The sequence below is a fragment of the Triticum aestivum genome, chromosome 7D (genome assembly GCF_018294505.1).
Source record: "Triticum aestivum cultivar Chinese Spring chromosome 7D, IWGSC CS RefSeq v2.1, whole genome shotgun sequence".
Taxonomy (NCBI): domain Eukaryota; kingdom Viridiplantae; phylum Streptophyta; class Magnoliopsida; order Poales; family Poaceae; genus Triticum; species Triticum aestivum.
In genome coordinates, this window is record NC_057814.1 from 71,820,310 (window position 1) to 71,836,047 (window position 15,738).

The window sequence follows — 15,738 nt, forward strand, 5'->3', positions numbered from 1 at the left end:
ATTATTATAGGGAAAGACTAGCCAAACGGCCCGTACGTTGCAACGGGAGAAAAAATAATTATAGTCTCTAAAGACCATGACAACATTTTGCTACATCACCGATAACATTTTGGCAAACATTTTGTTGAATTCCATTAAAAAAATTAATACATGAACTTTAAAAAAATCATGAATTTTTTATTTACCAAATTTTTTCGCAATTGCGAATATTATTTAAATATGGGAACATTTTTTAAAACATTACAACATTTTTTGAATCCACAAATATTTTATTATTTAATGAAAATATTACTTTTAAATTCTATTTTTTATATTTTGAAACTTTTTTGAAGTACTAAATTATTTAAAGAAGAAAAAAAGAAAACAGAAAAAAAAGAAAAACAGGTCACCCACACATGGGCCAGCCCAAACGGACGCACCACGTCTTCTCCCAGCGTGCAGTATAGGAGGTCCTGTGTGGGCCAGCCCAGGCGGCGGATTCCCCTGTGTGAAAGCCTTTTATGTCACTTATTATAGATATCATGTTGCTAAAAAAACTTATAGATGGCATCGGTGGGTAATATTTTGCAACTTTGAGGACAATTTATGTGACCTACCGCCAGAAGCACTCTATACTTTATTATTATGTATAGATGTATAGATGTATAGACATATAGATATAAATTTGATGGATAATGAGTGGTGGATTGTGAAGTTCCTTTTTGAAGTTAGATTAAAAATGTCCTGTCGCGCATAGTTTGTTATAACAGGTTACGATGAAAACATGTTTGCAGGTTGAATCATTTCTCTATCTTACTTTTCAGGTGACACATCATCAACCGACTGGGATAAGGCTTGGTCTAGTTTTAAGAAGAAAAGGGAGGAAGACCCTATTCTCGGAGTTCTCACCAAACAAATATGTGACCTAGAACCCACGGCGCATTGAGTATCCATTGTCAGAAGAGGTCTAACTTGATGTTGTGAACAAGCCCAATATTTACCTTAGTAGGGGTGATCATCTTCGTTTCGGCATTGCTAATCTATACATTGGTTGTCCCACCCAAGTAACTGCTGAAGTGATAGACAACAGGTGAGCTGTAGGCCAAAGATTCTACTTGGAAGTCTGTATTGTACATTTAGTTTGTACTATACCAAGTCTAATCATGGTTCTGTATTGCTTCAAGCACATTGTAATAGATCATAATACAGAACTCCTTCCATTTTGGTGATTTTCTTCACCTGTACATAAATTGGACCCTCTTTAGCCCTCCATTATAACCAAGAAATATTGGGTCACCTAGAATATAATATGCTGATCACTATCCACGATTGTGCTCCTAATGTGATTTTTTTTTTCATAGTTCTCACTTCCTAGTTCGTCTCACATTTCCACAACCTTAAGACATGGTCCGTCTCATATTTCGACGACCTACGGAGAAATACGATTGATCTGGTTCAGTCAGCATTGTTCAGACCCCATGGTTCACCACGGGCAAAACATGGTTGACTGGGTTAAGAATGCATGGTTCAGACCTGTGGTTCACTATGGAGTAGACTGCATGGTTCAGACTCCTGATGTTTTCATAAACCAGGATTGACCCGGTGTCGAGGATCTATGCCGTCGGACATGGATCGAAAATTACAAAACAATCAATTGATTGAAAGAAATTCAGATTATTTATAGGACAGTTAATGAAACATAAACCCACACATGCATAGATACTCTGATAGATAAGCAGCTACAGCAAAAAAGGAAACTACAACAATGTAGCGGAAATAAAAATTCTACATCTCATAGGAGAAATCAAGCTAGTGAACATAGCTTCTAGTGAAGAAGTGCCGACTTCAGTTTTAGGCACTTGTATATCCAACTACAACTGCAAAAATACCTAATCATTTGAAAATTTCAACTATAAGTCTATAACCCATAAATATACAACCAGTATAACTGGAAGTTCCAGCTTGCCGAGAAAACTGTGCAGGATGAACTATTTTCCAGATAATCATCTACAGGATATGCTTTGAGCATCAATAAATAATTTTCAAACATATACTGCAATTTAAACAAAATCAGAACGTTCTTTACCATTCACTCCTAAATGTAATCATCTTTTAATGCAGGTCTCGGTCTTGTAGTAGCCCACATTGCCCGCAAGCTACTGTAGTCGAAATAGTTTCACAATGGAAAAGTTACTACCAGAAATAAGTATGTCCAAACACTATGTCAGATACCTTGCAGATAAAAAATAGTGGGAGATGCATCATATGAGTTCATAAGAGTACTTACAAATATTGATATTGACATTATCCAGAAACGTGCAGCCAAAGCTAATGAAAAGGTTCATATATATATTTTAATTTGTATTTAGTGAAAACTGACTTGGCACTTGACATACAGTATGTGATGCTAGCTCCAGGTAAATATGCATTGCAGTAAATACAGAGGCGGGGAATAGTGGATCTGCATTCAATTCTTGCAGACCTTACTATATAAATTACCCAAAGAAAGACCAGACTTAACTGAGAATGAAATTTTAGAGAACGTTCACTTAAACATTCAAAGAAAAATTGTTAATATCATGGAAAAATACAGTGATTTGAACACATCTCGCAGAATATATCACACTAAATGTCTAAGCTATATATATATAATTCCAACTGACATTGTGGATGGGATGCTAGTAGAAGAAAATCATATGGTAGAACAATTATCATTAAAACCAAGAGGTTAGCAATTAATTGGTGCAATCCTGTAACTTTGGGCCAAGAATGTTCATATTTCAGTCGATCTACTGAAGGGGTTTTATGATATCTCGGTCTATGTCGTTAATTGACCATTTCGACCATTGATACAATTCACAATAGTAAACAATTCTCAGGAGCAAAAGCGTAAATGATTTTAGGGATCTTTCAAAAAGAAATTGCATCAGTAAAACTTAGGAAGGCATAATTGCATATCTAGGCCCAAGCTTCCATGCATGTTTCCAATCACATGTGTGCAGCCATGTATGCCAAGCAAGGCTGGCCTCAGATGGGTGCCACAACTTGGGGTGTCTTTGGCTCGCTTGTGAAGGAGAGTAAGGGGAAGAGGCAAGGTTGTGCTGCTACACCTCGTCGTTTGTCCGCTCGGTCTGCAATGCTCTCCAACGACAGGTTGGAGATGAAGTGGTTGCACGCGAAGTGAGCGGCGTGGTGGCCCGCATTTCCATCGAGGAAAAAGCACAGGGGCGGGGCAGAGTGGAGGCGACACTGATTATACACCAAACTTTCTCACTCCCAATACTGCATGAAGCACCCTGCCTGGTCATGTTCTTCTGACTGAAGTTTGATGTAGCCCTGAATATATGTGCAACGGTGACACTGCACTTACTTTGCCAGCCCCTGCAATCAAATTTGTCAACCCATAGAGCATAGTCCATAAATACTCTGATTTTTCTCAAGGGGACTATAGGGGCCAAATAATTTCAAAATCGGGGAGAAAATCATAGATGAATATGTTGAGTGAAGCCTGCTGCCCCTGCTGTCTTGAAGCTCCTACACCACAAAACAAATATCAGTGCCCTGCTTTGCTAGTCTAGACCAAAACAAATCAAGGAAACTATCAATTTTTCCGATAAAGATCAAGAGAACTCTCCTAATCGTGACATACTCATACTAACCGCCTCTTCCTGCAACAACCCACTTCCTCTGGCTATGAACACTGACGCACATCCAGATGCACGCACCAACGCCACATTAGTCTAGCAACCCGATTGAGTCCCACCATCATACCATTTTTTGAATCATATGGAAGGAGAGTTACTCTCATGATGTATTCATGTGGGAGTTTACCTCAAGGATCTGTGACTGAAACTGGCTCGGACAAACACACAAACACCTTGTGTGCAAAAAATAACTGAGAACATCCACAACCTATAACCAGCTAATTCTATCCCTATTGACAAGAAGCACCACATATGCAGTAATTTGACACCATGAAACTGTGCAAACTCGTGATCCTCAGCAGAAAATAAAAGTCATCCAGAGAGACTGGCCTGCGGTTTCCTCTGGTAGCATGGGGTGGGCACAGAAATACACGTGCGTCCGAAGTTGAGGTGGAGGAGCAGAGGGGGCGGCGAGTGCAACGACGACCGGATGGCCGTGTGGCTCTGGTCGAGTGGCGAGCTCGAGCCCTCCCAGGCAGCACACATCGAGGAGCTCGGGTGCGCAGAGGAAGGATGAGCTGAGGCAGAATGATGGTGCAGGGTGCTGCGATCTCCTCGTTGGTCGGCCGGGCCGACAACCGGCGACTGGTGCGTCACCGGATCGAGCGTCCCGCGGGTCAGGCGAGTCCTGGCGGCGCAGATCGGCCCGCCAGCGCCGCACCCTCCCATCCTCTACCTCACGCGAGGTCGCGACGAGGGGAGCCGTGAACGGCGAAGAAAGTCTCGGGTGAGGAGGAGATCAGATTGGGAGAGGAAGGAGGCGGTCTACGGCGCGCGGCGAGCCGGTGCGGGGCGGGGCGGGAGGCGGCCGGCGGCGCGCGGGGCATGGCCGGAGGTGTTGTGGGGCGGGGCGGAGCGCCGTGAGGCAGAGCATGGCTGAGTTTATTTTTTCCTTCGTACCGATTCGATTTGGACTGCGGGTTGATTTGTGTAAACTTCAAGGGCTTTTTTGCAAAAGTACTAATGACAGACGTCCAGAAGCAATAGCTGCTTTATTAGTGTGTATATATATATGTGTGTGTGTGTATTAGTATTAGTATTAATAATAGTAATTAGTAATTAGTATTAGTATTAGTATTAGTATAGTATTAGTATTAGTATCAGTATTAGTATTAGTATAGTATTAGTATTAGTATATTAGTATTAGTATTAGTATTAGTATTAGTAGGTAAAGATAAAGATAAGGATTATAGGAAAAGGGCCCGTGCGTTGCAACGGGAGAAAAAATAATATCAAACACCCTTAGCCTAATAAGCATGGACCAAGACCCCCTCAAAAGTCCATCTCCTAATTTTTTAGAATGACTAACAAAATTAAAGAGCTATTAACATAACACAAATAATCAAGAATAATTCAAACATCTACTTCTCTGTTATAATGTTGACACCACTCTTCTTGCAGCAAGTATAGCATTTATGTCAAGTTGACAACATCTACATTCTTACCCTTGATCATAAAAAATACGATGAGTTGCGAATACAGTAGAAAAGGAGTGTTACGCAGTATGTCTACTAGAAGTTGCCTTCTGAGGTTCATACATAGAAAAGGAGTTTCGTTATTTTTCTTTTATGTGGAAAAAATCTTTAAGTTATCTGGTGAGCTGCTTAATTGAGAGTAACCTTAGTCCTGATGGTATCCGTGGAAGTACTTGTCGATTGTTGCAATCCTAGTAGCTAGTTGCATGCTAAAGTAAGACCACCACAAATGCAACACATAGCAAAACACTTTTTTCTCGATCGTGGTGCTGTCGAATTGCTATGGCTACTGAAACACACACTATGTGCAGCTACAGACACATCACAATAATAGAAGTAATTTCGTCTATTCACTCTTGGCTTGGGACATAACAATTTTGACATGATTGCACACTCTTTAAGTGACACGGATTATGAACACAGGAACTATGGAAGCTTCTTTTGTTTAGCAAATGCACCTAACTTCCATTGCAATGATGCGGAATGTCGATGCATGATGATCTTCTAGCATATGGTTTTTCCTATGCCATCTGAACTGAAAGATGCATTATTTATGTGAAATGTGGAGAATAAAAGGGTTCAGAGATGATGAAAAATGCAATTTTACTCTCAAATACTTGCTTCTGCAGAATATTCAGCACAACATAATTAGTTTCATCTGATTCGGTTCTCCCAATGAACTAATAATTTGCTGATCCATTTTCCAATTTTTAAGATTAACTTAAATGTTAAAGGTTTCATCAGAAATATAATGTGTTCAGTTTGTATAAGTGCACGAATTGCCCCTGCTTCAGTTTGGCACTTATGACCCGTTAGTAGCTTTTCGAGGCAATACTGCTGACCTATCAGCAAACTTGAGAATATATGTGAAATTTACATCATACTATACATAAATTCTGCTATTTTCTCCTTGAGGTAATCAGTTTTTATTTTAGTTGCAGAATTCTTGAAGGTACATAACCATGTTTAAACAGAGAACATCATAACGTGATTTACTATTGAGTTTGGTGAAAGGCAAAATCATCCATGGCCCATCCATATTACAGATGCAAGTTACGAATGCATATATGATGTTATGCTGCTGAAGAATTATGAGCCACACTCATAAGGCAAGTGCAAATTTCCAATAGCTTGTATTCCACAATTGATGTATTTCAAAGTCTAATTGAACATTCCTGTGAGACCAAACTAACCAAGGCCTCATCAATTCTGGGATTAAGAAAGTAGAAGCATGGGGCTAAGATATCAAAAGGCTTTTGTTATTGTTTCCGAAGTTTTTAGAGGACGGGGTAATATTTTCTACATATAGTCAAGAATTGAATGGAATAAGCTCATACAGTCAAGAATTAAATAGAAGTACTTTTAGAGACTATTCAACAGCCTACCTTGAGGGGAGCATAGCGAGCAGGCCGTCGTGCTGGCGAAGTCGACGTTCAAAATGCTGATATGACTTTCGAACAGAGAAATGGTCTCATATGGCTTGAGGTGCTCATGTTCTTACCTCTTGGACACTGCACCCGAAATAACATTGGAGGTTGCAGCAAGGGAACTCCTCTCGACAGCCTCTACCGTGTCCATAACTTTCTCTGTCATAGGAAGAAGGCCAACGATGTAATGTAACTCAAAGATTTCCTCGTCGCGGCAAGGTCCCATCGTTGTTTCCAAGATGACCATGCCCAGTATCGTCTTGCTCATCTTCTCCATCATCTTTGACACACGACTTCCGCACCCTGAACAACCAAGATCAGTAGTGATAGACGAGTGATGAACAAGTAGTAACTCACACAAGATGCAAAGTGATACTGTTAGTTGAGTTACTACCTCTTGAGGTTCTTGTCGACTCCTCCACGCTTCACCGGACCTGCCTGGCTGTTCCCTGTCAGCTCCACCGGTGTCGCCCAAGCGTTTTGCCCGCGCCGCTGGCTGCTTGAGGACTAATCACGTTGGCTCCCTTTTGAACTTGCACGGCTTAGGATTCAGAGGAATTGCCTTGTCGTAAAAAAGACACAAGGGATAGAGCAGGCCCGAGCATTACCTACCTGGCTGGCGTAGGCCTTGCTGCACACGACGATGCCTTTGACGAGGTGGTTGGTGCCCACGTCGATGGCCTTGGCGAGCACACCGCTGTAGCTCTCCATCCTTGGCGACAAGTAGTTCCAGTACCCGTCTGCAGAGCAAACCGAGGGACAGCAGCAGCATGGCGTCGGAAACACCATTTCACAAAATAAGTCCAGCTCCAGCAGCTAGCTCGGCTCAAGTGAAGATTGACCAAAATCATATCAAGCAATATGGAGCATCACTATACAGGGAAAAGGGGAAGAGGGTTTCATGACAGGGACCTTCAGGTCATGGCGTGGTTTGCATATCTCCTCATTGTCCATGAAATGTTCCTCCCTGCACATCTAGAATAGAAGAACAGAGCTGAGTTTAGAGAGAGAGAGAGAGGGAGGAGGAGGAGAGAGAGAGAGGAGGGGGTGAACTGATCGGAGGAGGAGCTTGAGCACCCCATGGCCATGGCGACCGGGCGGAGGAGCTCCATCCAGTGGGTCGAGCTACATGTGGGGCGAGGTAGGAGCAGGGGAGGAGTCACCGAAGCCACGCCGACGACACGGTGAGGGCTTGGGGTGAGCGGTGGTGGCCGGTAGCGGCGAATCCCGCCGGTGGAGAGGAGGCAGCGGGGCTAGGCGGCGATAGCGGAGAAGAGTAGCAGGGGCGGGCGTGGGGGGAGCCGCCAACGGCTGCGGCGTTCGTGGCGGCGCGCGGTGCCGGGGAGGGGGGCGGTCGGCAGGAGGTGGTGGCGCGCTCGAGCTTGGAGATCGAGATGGGATCAGGAGGCAGATTTTTTTCCTTTTATCTCGACATACCGGTTCGGTTGACCTATTATATGTACTGCGGGTTGAATACACTGAAACACAAGGACCTTTGTGTAAAAACGCCGCGACGGTGAACCCGACAGACTCAATCCGTGCTTTATTATTAGGGAAAGATTAGGGAAAGATATCCATTAATTTTTTGTTCACCGCAAAGATTTTCTTTTTTTTAGGGAAAGCAAAGCTTTATAGATCAACGACGATCGGGCATATCGCCCGACACGCAAGCATCCACTTTGGGCGGTACAATAGTGTCCCACTCCACACACTTATTAGGTGGGCAAGTACAACCGATTTGTGCTAACTCATGAGCAACAGAGTTCATGGTACGTCTACACGCACTAACACTCCATTTGGAAAACCACATTTTTAATTGAAACTTTGTATCTTCAACGATTGCTGCATATGGCGAAGAATCTACGCGCTGGACATCCATTGCATCGGCCAGTAGCTCAGAGTCCGTCTCAAAGGAGACCCTGACAACTCCCATATCAGCCGTTGTTGTCACCGCCACCGCCAGTGCATTGACTGCCGCTCCAAAAGCATCATAAACCTGTTCTTGCCGTCCTGCCCGGGTAGTGAGGACAAATCCGGTGCTATCTCAAGCCGCCACTCCCCATCCATAGAAGGAGTTTCCCGGTGTGAAGGCGCCGTCCAGATTGAACTTTATGATCTCATCCGCAGGTGGTTGCCACTTTCCGGGGGGGGCGTTTTGGCGTAGCCGGCAGGAAGAGCTGCTCATATTCAAGTGCATCACAGCGAGCCCGTATCACGATGTCTGTCACATGCAAAGGAAGCTCACCTTCTCTAACCTTGTTGCGATTGTTCCACCAGTGCCACCAGAAGCAGATGATGAGCACTCGTTTCTTCTCATCTAGTCCCCATAAAGAATCGAGCATTGCATGCACACTCCCAAGCCCTTCGAGGCGATTCCGCTCCAGCTCCAACCCCAGTTGCCTCCAACCATCTTTAACTAACTTGCACTTTATGAATAGATGCCCACCATCCTCATCCGCTCTCCCACACAGGAAGCATTTTTCCGAGTCTAGTTTCATGCCTTGCCTCGAGAGGTTGGTGCAGAGGGCTAGGGACTCATGTCGGATGCGCCACACAAACATTTGCAGTTTTGCTGGGCAAGGCAACTTCCATATCCGCTTCCAGCTCTGGTCAGGATATCTGTCCAGTTGGCCTGATCCTCCTGCGCTCGTGCTAGGTGCATCGTTCCTGCTCTGCTTGTTCAGCTCCACCAGTAGCTTGTAAGCGCTTTTGACCGAGTGCTTGCCCTTTGGATCGAAGTGCCATGCTACGAAATCCTCAGTCCCATCCCTTAGTGGAATCTGCAAAATATGGCGGGCGTCCTCCGCACAGAAGGTGTCCGTGATTAGACGCTCATCCCATCCACCTGTGATCGGGTTTTATTAGTTCATGCACATAGTTCAGCAGGTTGGATCCCCTCGGCGTGATCACCTGCCTGGACCAGGGTCTAGGAATCCATGGGTCCGTCCAAATATTGATCCTTGTCCCGGCCCCCACTCGCCAGATATAGCCCTGCTTCACCACATTCAGTCCTTGGAGAATACTACTCCAGGAGTATGAAATACCATCATGTTCGACAGCCTCCAGCGCCGTACTGTTTGGGAAATAGTGGGCTTTTAAAATTCTTGCGCACGGGCTCGAGGGGTTTTGCAAAATTCGCCAGCCCTGTCTCGAAAGCATTGCTAGGTTGAACGTGTGCATGTCTCGGGCCCTCCCATGACCTTAGGTTGTGAAAGCTTCTCCCAACTAAGCCAATGCATGGAATTTTGTTTGTCTTGCTGGCTCCACCAAAAGTTACCAAGGAGTGTATTCAGCTCGGCACAAAAGGTTTTAGTCAAATCAAAGCAAGACATAGCAAAGGTGGGAATGGCTTGCCCCACAACCTTTACTAGGACTTCCTTGCTCTCCTTTGCTAGAAGTCTTTCCTGCCATCCGTACACACGCCCACACATGTTTCGTTTGATGTAACTGAAAGCTTTCTTCCTAGACCGCCCCACGTGGATAGGAAGCCCGAGGTATTTCTCATTCCAATCCTCATTATGTATTCCCAATTCAGTTTTCACTGATGTCCTGTCGTCGTCACATGTGTTGGGGCTAAACATAATTGTCGACTTCTCCGTGTTTATACATTGCCCGGAGCAAGTTTCATACAACTGCAGCATATCATGTACGCTTCTTGCTGTTCAGCCCTGATTAGCAACATGGAGTCATCCGCGAACAGCAGGTGTGATACAGATGGTGCCCTCGGGCATACTTTCACTCCATGTGTGATGCCTCTTTCTTCTGCATCTAACAGCAACGCCGACAAGCCTTCTGCACATATGACAAACAGGTAGGGGGAGATGGGGTCCCCCTGCCGAAGTCCTCTCTCTGGGCTGAATTGTTGCGTCAGCTGGCCATTAACCTTGATTTGTTATCGTACGGCCCGGACACATTTCATGAAAAGTTCAGTCCATCTCGTACTAAACCCCAATTTGTGAAGCATGGCCTCCAAGAACCTCCATTCCACCCGGTCATACGCCTTGCTCATATCTGCTTTAATTGCCGCAACTCCACTCCTCCCTTTCCTCTTGTTCATCAGATAGTGAGAAACCTCATAGGTTGTGAGAACATTGTCCGTAATTAATCTCCCCGACACAAACGCGCTCTGTTGCTCTGAAATCACCTCAGGTAGGATCAATTTGAGTCTATTGGCAATCACCTTTGATACTAACTTGTATACGACATTGCACAAACTGATGGGGCGAAGATCCTTGAGCCTTTTTGTGTTTTTGACCTTGGGGATAAGCACCACCATAGTATCATTCCACCCCTCGGGGATCTCTCCACCATTCAGTACCTTTAGAACTTCCTCCACAACTTGATCTCCCATAAAATGCCAGTGGCGCTTGAAAACAATCGCCGGCATCCCATCCGGTCCGGGTGCTTTGAGATCGCCTATATGATCAAGTGCACTTTCACCTCCTCCCTGGTGTAATTGGCCTCCAGAACTGCGCTCATAGCATTTGAGACGCGTGGTTGCACCTTATCAATCAGTTCATTTAGCCGCTGCGGGTTGGATGATGTAAACAGATCCTGAAAAAGGAACACACATAGTTAGTTAGGGCCTCCCCTTCCTCCACCACCGTTCCATCCTCCCTCCGAATCTCCTTAAGTCTGTTAGACCGCTTCCTTGCTGTTGCTATCGATTGCAGGTACTTGATGTTTTTGTTCCCACCCCGCAGCCACCACATGTGTGCCCTCTGCTTTAGTTGCGTGTATTTCTTCTCTTTCAACTCCTCTAGTTCTCCTCTCAGCCTGGCCTCCTCCATAATTTTTGCTTCAGAGACCGGAGCTTTCATGCATCTCTCCAGGTCACCCCGGGCCTTTTTAATTCTTCCATCTAGCTCCCGCACTACTTCTCTACTCCACTTGCTCATATCCCTAGCTACATTTTGCAGGCCTCGGCTGACACTTCTCCCACCGTCCACCTAGCATAGAAGTAATCCCTAAGTCAGCTTGGCTTCTTCCTCACCCTTGAAGAACCAGATGCTGCAGTAGTAGCAGGCCTTGGGGGAGAAAATGAAGACCTAGCCCTTGATGAAGAAGTTGATGCACTTGCAGCAGCTGTTGACTAATACGTATCCGACGTATCTATAATTTTTGATTGTTCCATACTATTATATTACCCGTTTTGGATGTTTATGGGCTTTAATTTACACTTTTATATCAATTTTGGGACTAACCTACTAACCGGAGGCCCAGCCCGAATTGCTGTTTTTTTGCCTATTTCAGTGTTTCGAAGAAAAGGAATATCAAACGGAGTCCAAACGGAATGAAACCTTCGGGAGCGATCTTTTTGGAACAAACGTGATCTAGAGGACTTGGAGTGGAAGTCAAGAAACAAACAAGGCGGCCACGAGGGTGGAGGGCATGCCCCCCTACTGGGCGCACCCCCTGTCTCGTGGGCCCCTCGAGCGCCCACCGACCTACTTCTTCCTCCTATATATACCCATGTACCCCGAAAACATCAGAAGCGCCCACGAAAAACTATTTCCACCGCCGTAACCTTCTGTATCCGCGAGATCCCATCTTGGAGCCTTCGCCGGCACTCCGCCGGAGGGGGAATCGATCATGGAGGGCTTCTACATCAACACCATAGCCCTTCCGATGAGTTGTGAGTAGTTTACCACAGACCTTCGGTTCCATAGTTATTAGCTAGATGGCTTCTTCTCTCTCTTTGAATCTCAATACAAAGTTCTCCTCGATCTTCTTGGAGATCTATTCGATGTAACTCTTTTTGCGGTGTGTTTGTCGAGATCCGATGAATTGTGAGTTTATGATCAAGTTTATCTATGAGAAATATTTGAATCTCCTCTGAATTCTTTTATGTGTGATTAAGTTATCTTTGCAAGTCTCTTCGAATTATCAGTTTGGTTTGGCCTACTAGATTGATCTTTCTTGCAATGGGAGAAGTGCTTAGCTTTCGGTTCAATCTTGCGGTGTCCTTTCCCAGTGACAGCAGGGGCAACAAGGCACGTATTGTATTGTTGCCATCGAGGATAAAAAGATGGGGTTTATATCATATTGCATGAGTTTATCCCTCTACATCATGTCATCTTTCTTAATGCGTTACTCTGTTCTTTATGAACTTAATACTCTAGATGCATGCTGGATAGCGGTCGATGTGTGGAGTAATAGTAGTAGATGTAGAATCGTTTCGGTCTACTTGTCACGGACGTGATGCCTATATACATGATCATGCCTAGATAATCTCATGATTATTCGCTTTTCTATCAATTGCTTGCCAGTAATTTGTTCACCCACCGTAATACTTATGCTATCTTGAGAGAAGCCACTAGTGAAACCTATGGCCCCCGGGTCTATCTTTTATCATATACGCTTTCAATCTACTTTTATTTGCATTTTTACTTTTCCAATCTATATCATAAAAATACCAAAAATATTATCTTATCATATTATCTCTATCAGATCTCACTTTCGCAAGTGGCCGTGAAGGGATTGACAACCCCTTTATTGCGTTGGTTGCGAGTTCTTGTTTGTTTGTGTAGGTGCGTGGGACTTTTGAGGAGCCTCCTACTGGATTGATACCTTGGTTCTCAAAAACTAAGGGAAATACTTACGCTACTGTGTTGCATCACCCTTTCCTCTTCAAGGAAAACCAACGCAAGCTCAAGACGTAGCAAGAAGGATTTCTGGCACCGTTGCCGGGGAGGTCTTCGCTCAAGTCAAGACATACCAAGTACCCATCACAAACTCATCTCCCTCGCATTACATTATTTTCCATTTGCCTCTTGTTTTCCTCTCCCCCACTTCACCCTTGCCATTTTATTCGCCCCCTCTTTCCCAATCTCCTCTCTTTTTCGCTTGCCTTTTTTTGTTTGCTTGTGTGTTGGATTGCTTGTCGCTATGGCGCAAGATAATACCAAATTGTGTGATTTTTCCAATACCAATAATAATGATTTCCTTAGTACTCCGATTGCTCCTCTTAATGATGTTGAGTCTTGTGAAATCAATGCTACTTTGCTGAATCTTGTTATGAAAGATCAATTTTCTGGCCTTCCTAGTGAAGATGCCGCTACCCATCTAAACAACTTTGTTGATTTGTGTGAGATGCAAAAGAAGAAAGATACGGATAATGATATTGTTAAATTGAAGTTGTTTCCGTTTTCACTTAGAGATTGTGCTAAAGTTTGGTTTTCGTCTTTGCCTAAGAATAGTATTGATTCATGGAATAAGTGCAAAGATGCTTTTATCTCTAAGTATTTTCCTCCCGCTAAGATCATCTCTCTTAGGAACGATATTATGAATTTTAAACAACTTGATCATGAGCATGTTGCCCAATCTTGGGAAAGAATGAAATTAATGATTCGCAATTGCCCTACTCATGGTTTGAACTTATGGATGATCATACAAAACTTTTATGTTGGATTAAATTTTGCTTCTAGAAACCTTTTAGATTCGGCCGCGGGAGGCACGTTTGTGGAAATCACCTTAGGAGAAGCTACTAAACTCCTTGACAACATTATGGCTAATTATTCTCAATGGCACACCGAAAGATCTACTAGTAAAAAAGTGCATGCTATAGAAGAAATTAATGTTTTGAGTGGAAAGATGGATGAACTTATGAAATTGTTTGCTACTAAGAGTGTTTCTATTGATCCCAATGATATGCCTTTGTCTACTTTGATTGAGAATAATAATGAATCATGGATGTGAATTATGTTGGTAGGAATAATTTTGGTAACAATGCTTATAGAGGAAACTTTAATCCTAGACCGTTCCCTAGCAATTCCTCTAATAATTATGGAAATTCCTACAATAATTCTTATGGTAATTTTAATAAGATGCCCTCTGATTTTGAGAATAGTGTGAAAGAATTTATGATCTCTCAAAAGAATTTTAATGCCTTGCTTGAAGAAAAATTGCTTAAAGTTGATGATTTGGCTAGGAACGTTGACAGACTTTCGCTTGATGTTGATTCTTTGAAACTTAGATCTACTCCTCCTAAGCATGATATCAATGAGTTCCTCAAGGCTATGAGAATTTCCATTGATGAGTGCAAAGAAAGAACCGCTAGATTGCATGCTAAGAAAGATTGCTTTGTAAAAGCATGTTCTTCTAGTTTCCACGAAAATAATGATGAGGATCTAAAAGTTATTGATGTGTACCCTATTAAATCCTTGTTTTGCAATATGAATCTTAATAATGATGGGACTGTAGATGAGTCAACTTTGGTTAAAAGGCGTCCCAATGATTCAGAGTTTTTAGATCTTGATGCTAAATTTGGTAAAAGTAGGATTGGAGAGGTCAAGACTTTAAATAGCATTGAACCCACTATCTTGGATTTCAAGGAATTTAATTATGATAATTGTTCTTTAGTAGATTGTATTTCCTTGTTGCAATCCGTGTTGAATTTTCCTCATGCTTATAGTCAAAATAAAGCTTTTACCAAACATATTGTTGATGCCTTGATGCAATCTTATGATGAAAAACTTAATTTGGAAGTTTCTATACCTAGAAAAATTAATGATAAGTGGGAACCTACTATAAAGATTAAAATTAAAGATCATGAGTGCTATGCTTTATGTGATTTGGGTGCTAGTGTTTCCACGATTCCGAAAACTTTATGTGATATTCTAGGTTTCCATGATCTTGACGATTGCTCTTTAAATTTGCACCTTGCGGATTCCACTATTAAAAAGCCTATGGGAAGAATCAATGATGTTCTTATTGTTGCAAATAGGAATTATGTGCCCGTAGATTTTATCGTTCTTGACATAGATTGCAATCTTTCTTGTCCTATTATTCTTGGTAGACCTTTCCTTAGAACAATTGGTGCGATTATTGATATGAAGGAAGGGAATATTAGATTCCAATTTCCATTAAGGAAAGGCATGGAGCACTTTCCAAGAAAGAAAGTCAAATTACCTTATGAATCTATCATGAGAGCTACTTATGAATTGAGTGCCAAAGATGGCACTACTTAGATCTATATCCTCGCTTTTATGCCTAGCTTGGGGCGTTAAACAATAGCGCTAGTTGGGAGGCAACCCAATTTTTTTGTTTTTTTGTTTTTGCTTCTGTTTAATAATAAATATTTCATCTACCTTATTTTTAGATGTGTTTTTATGTTTTAATTAGTGTTCGTGCCAAGTTAAACCTATAGGATCT

General features: G+C 43.0%; 1 long non-coding RNA gene across 11 annotated transcripts; it reads right to left on the bottom strand.

Annotated features, from left to right (window-relative positions):
* Positions 1-838: 838 nt before the first annotated feature.
* On the bottom strand, positions 839-7,976 carry LOC123165891 (uncharacterized). 11 transcript variants are annotated; one of them, XR_006483253.1, is made up of 5 exons: positions 7,663-7,976; positions 7,498-7,560; positions 7,194-7,325; positions 6,980-7,109; positions 1,638-6,888 (listed from the first exon to the last, which is right to left on the bottom strand). It is a non-coding gene; the product is annotated as an uncharacterized lncRNA (long non-coding RNA). The 11 variants fall into 11 exon arrangements; XR_006483250.1 differs by having other exon boundaries at positions 7,194-7,401; XR_006483248.1 differs by adding an exon at positions 839-1,218 and having other exon boundaries at positions 2,066-6,888; positions 7,194-7,963.
* Positions 7,977-15,738: the final 7,762 nt, after the last annotated feature.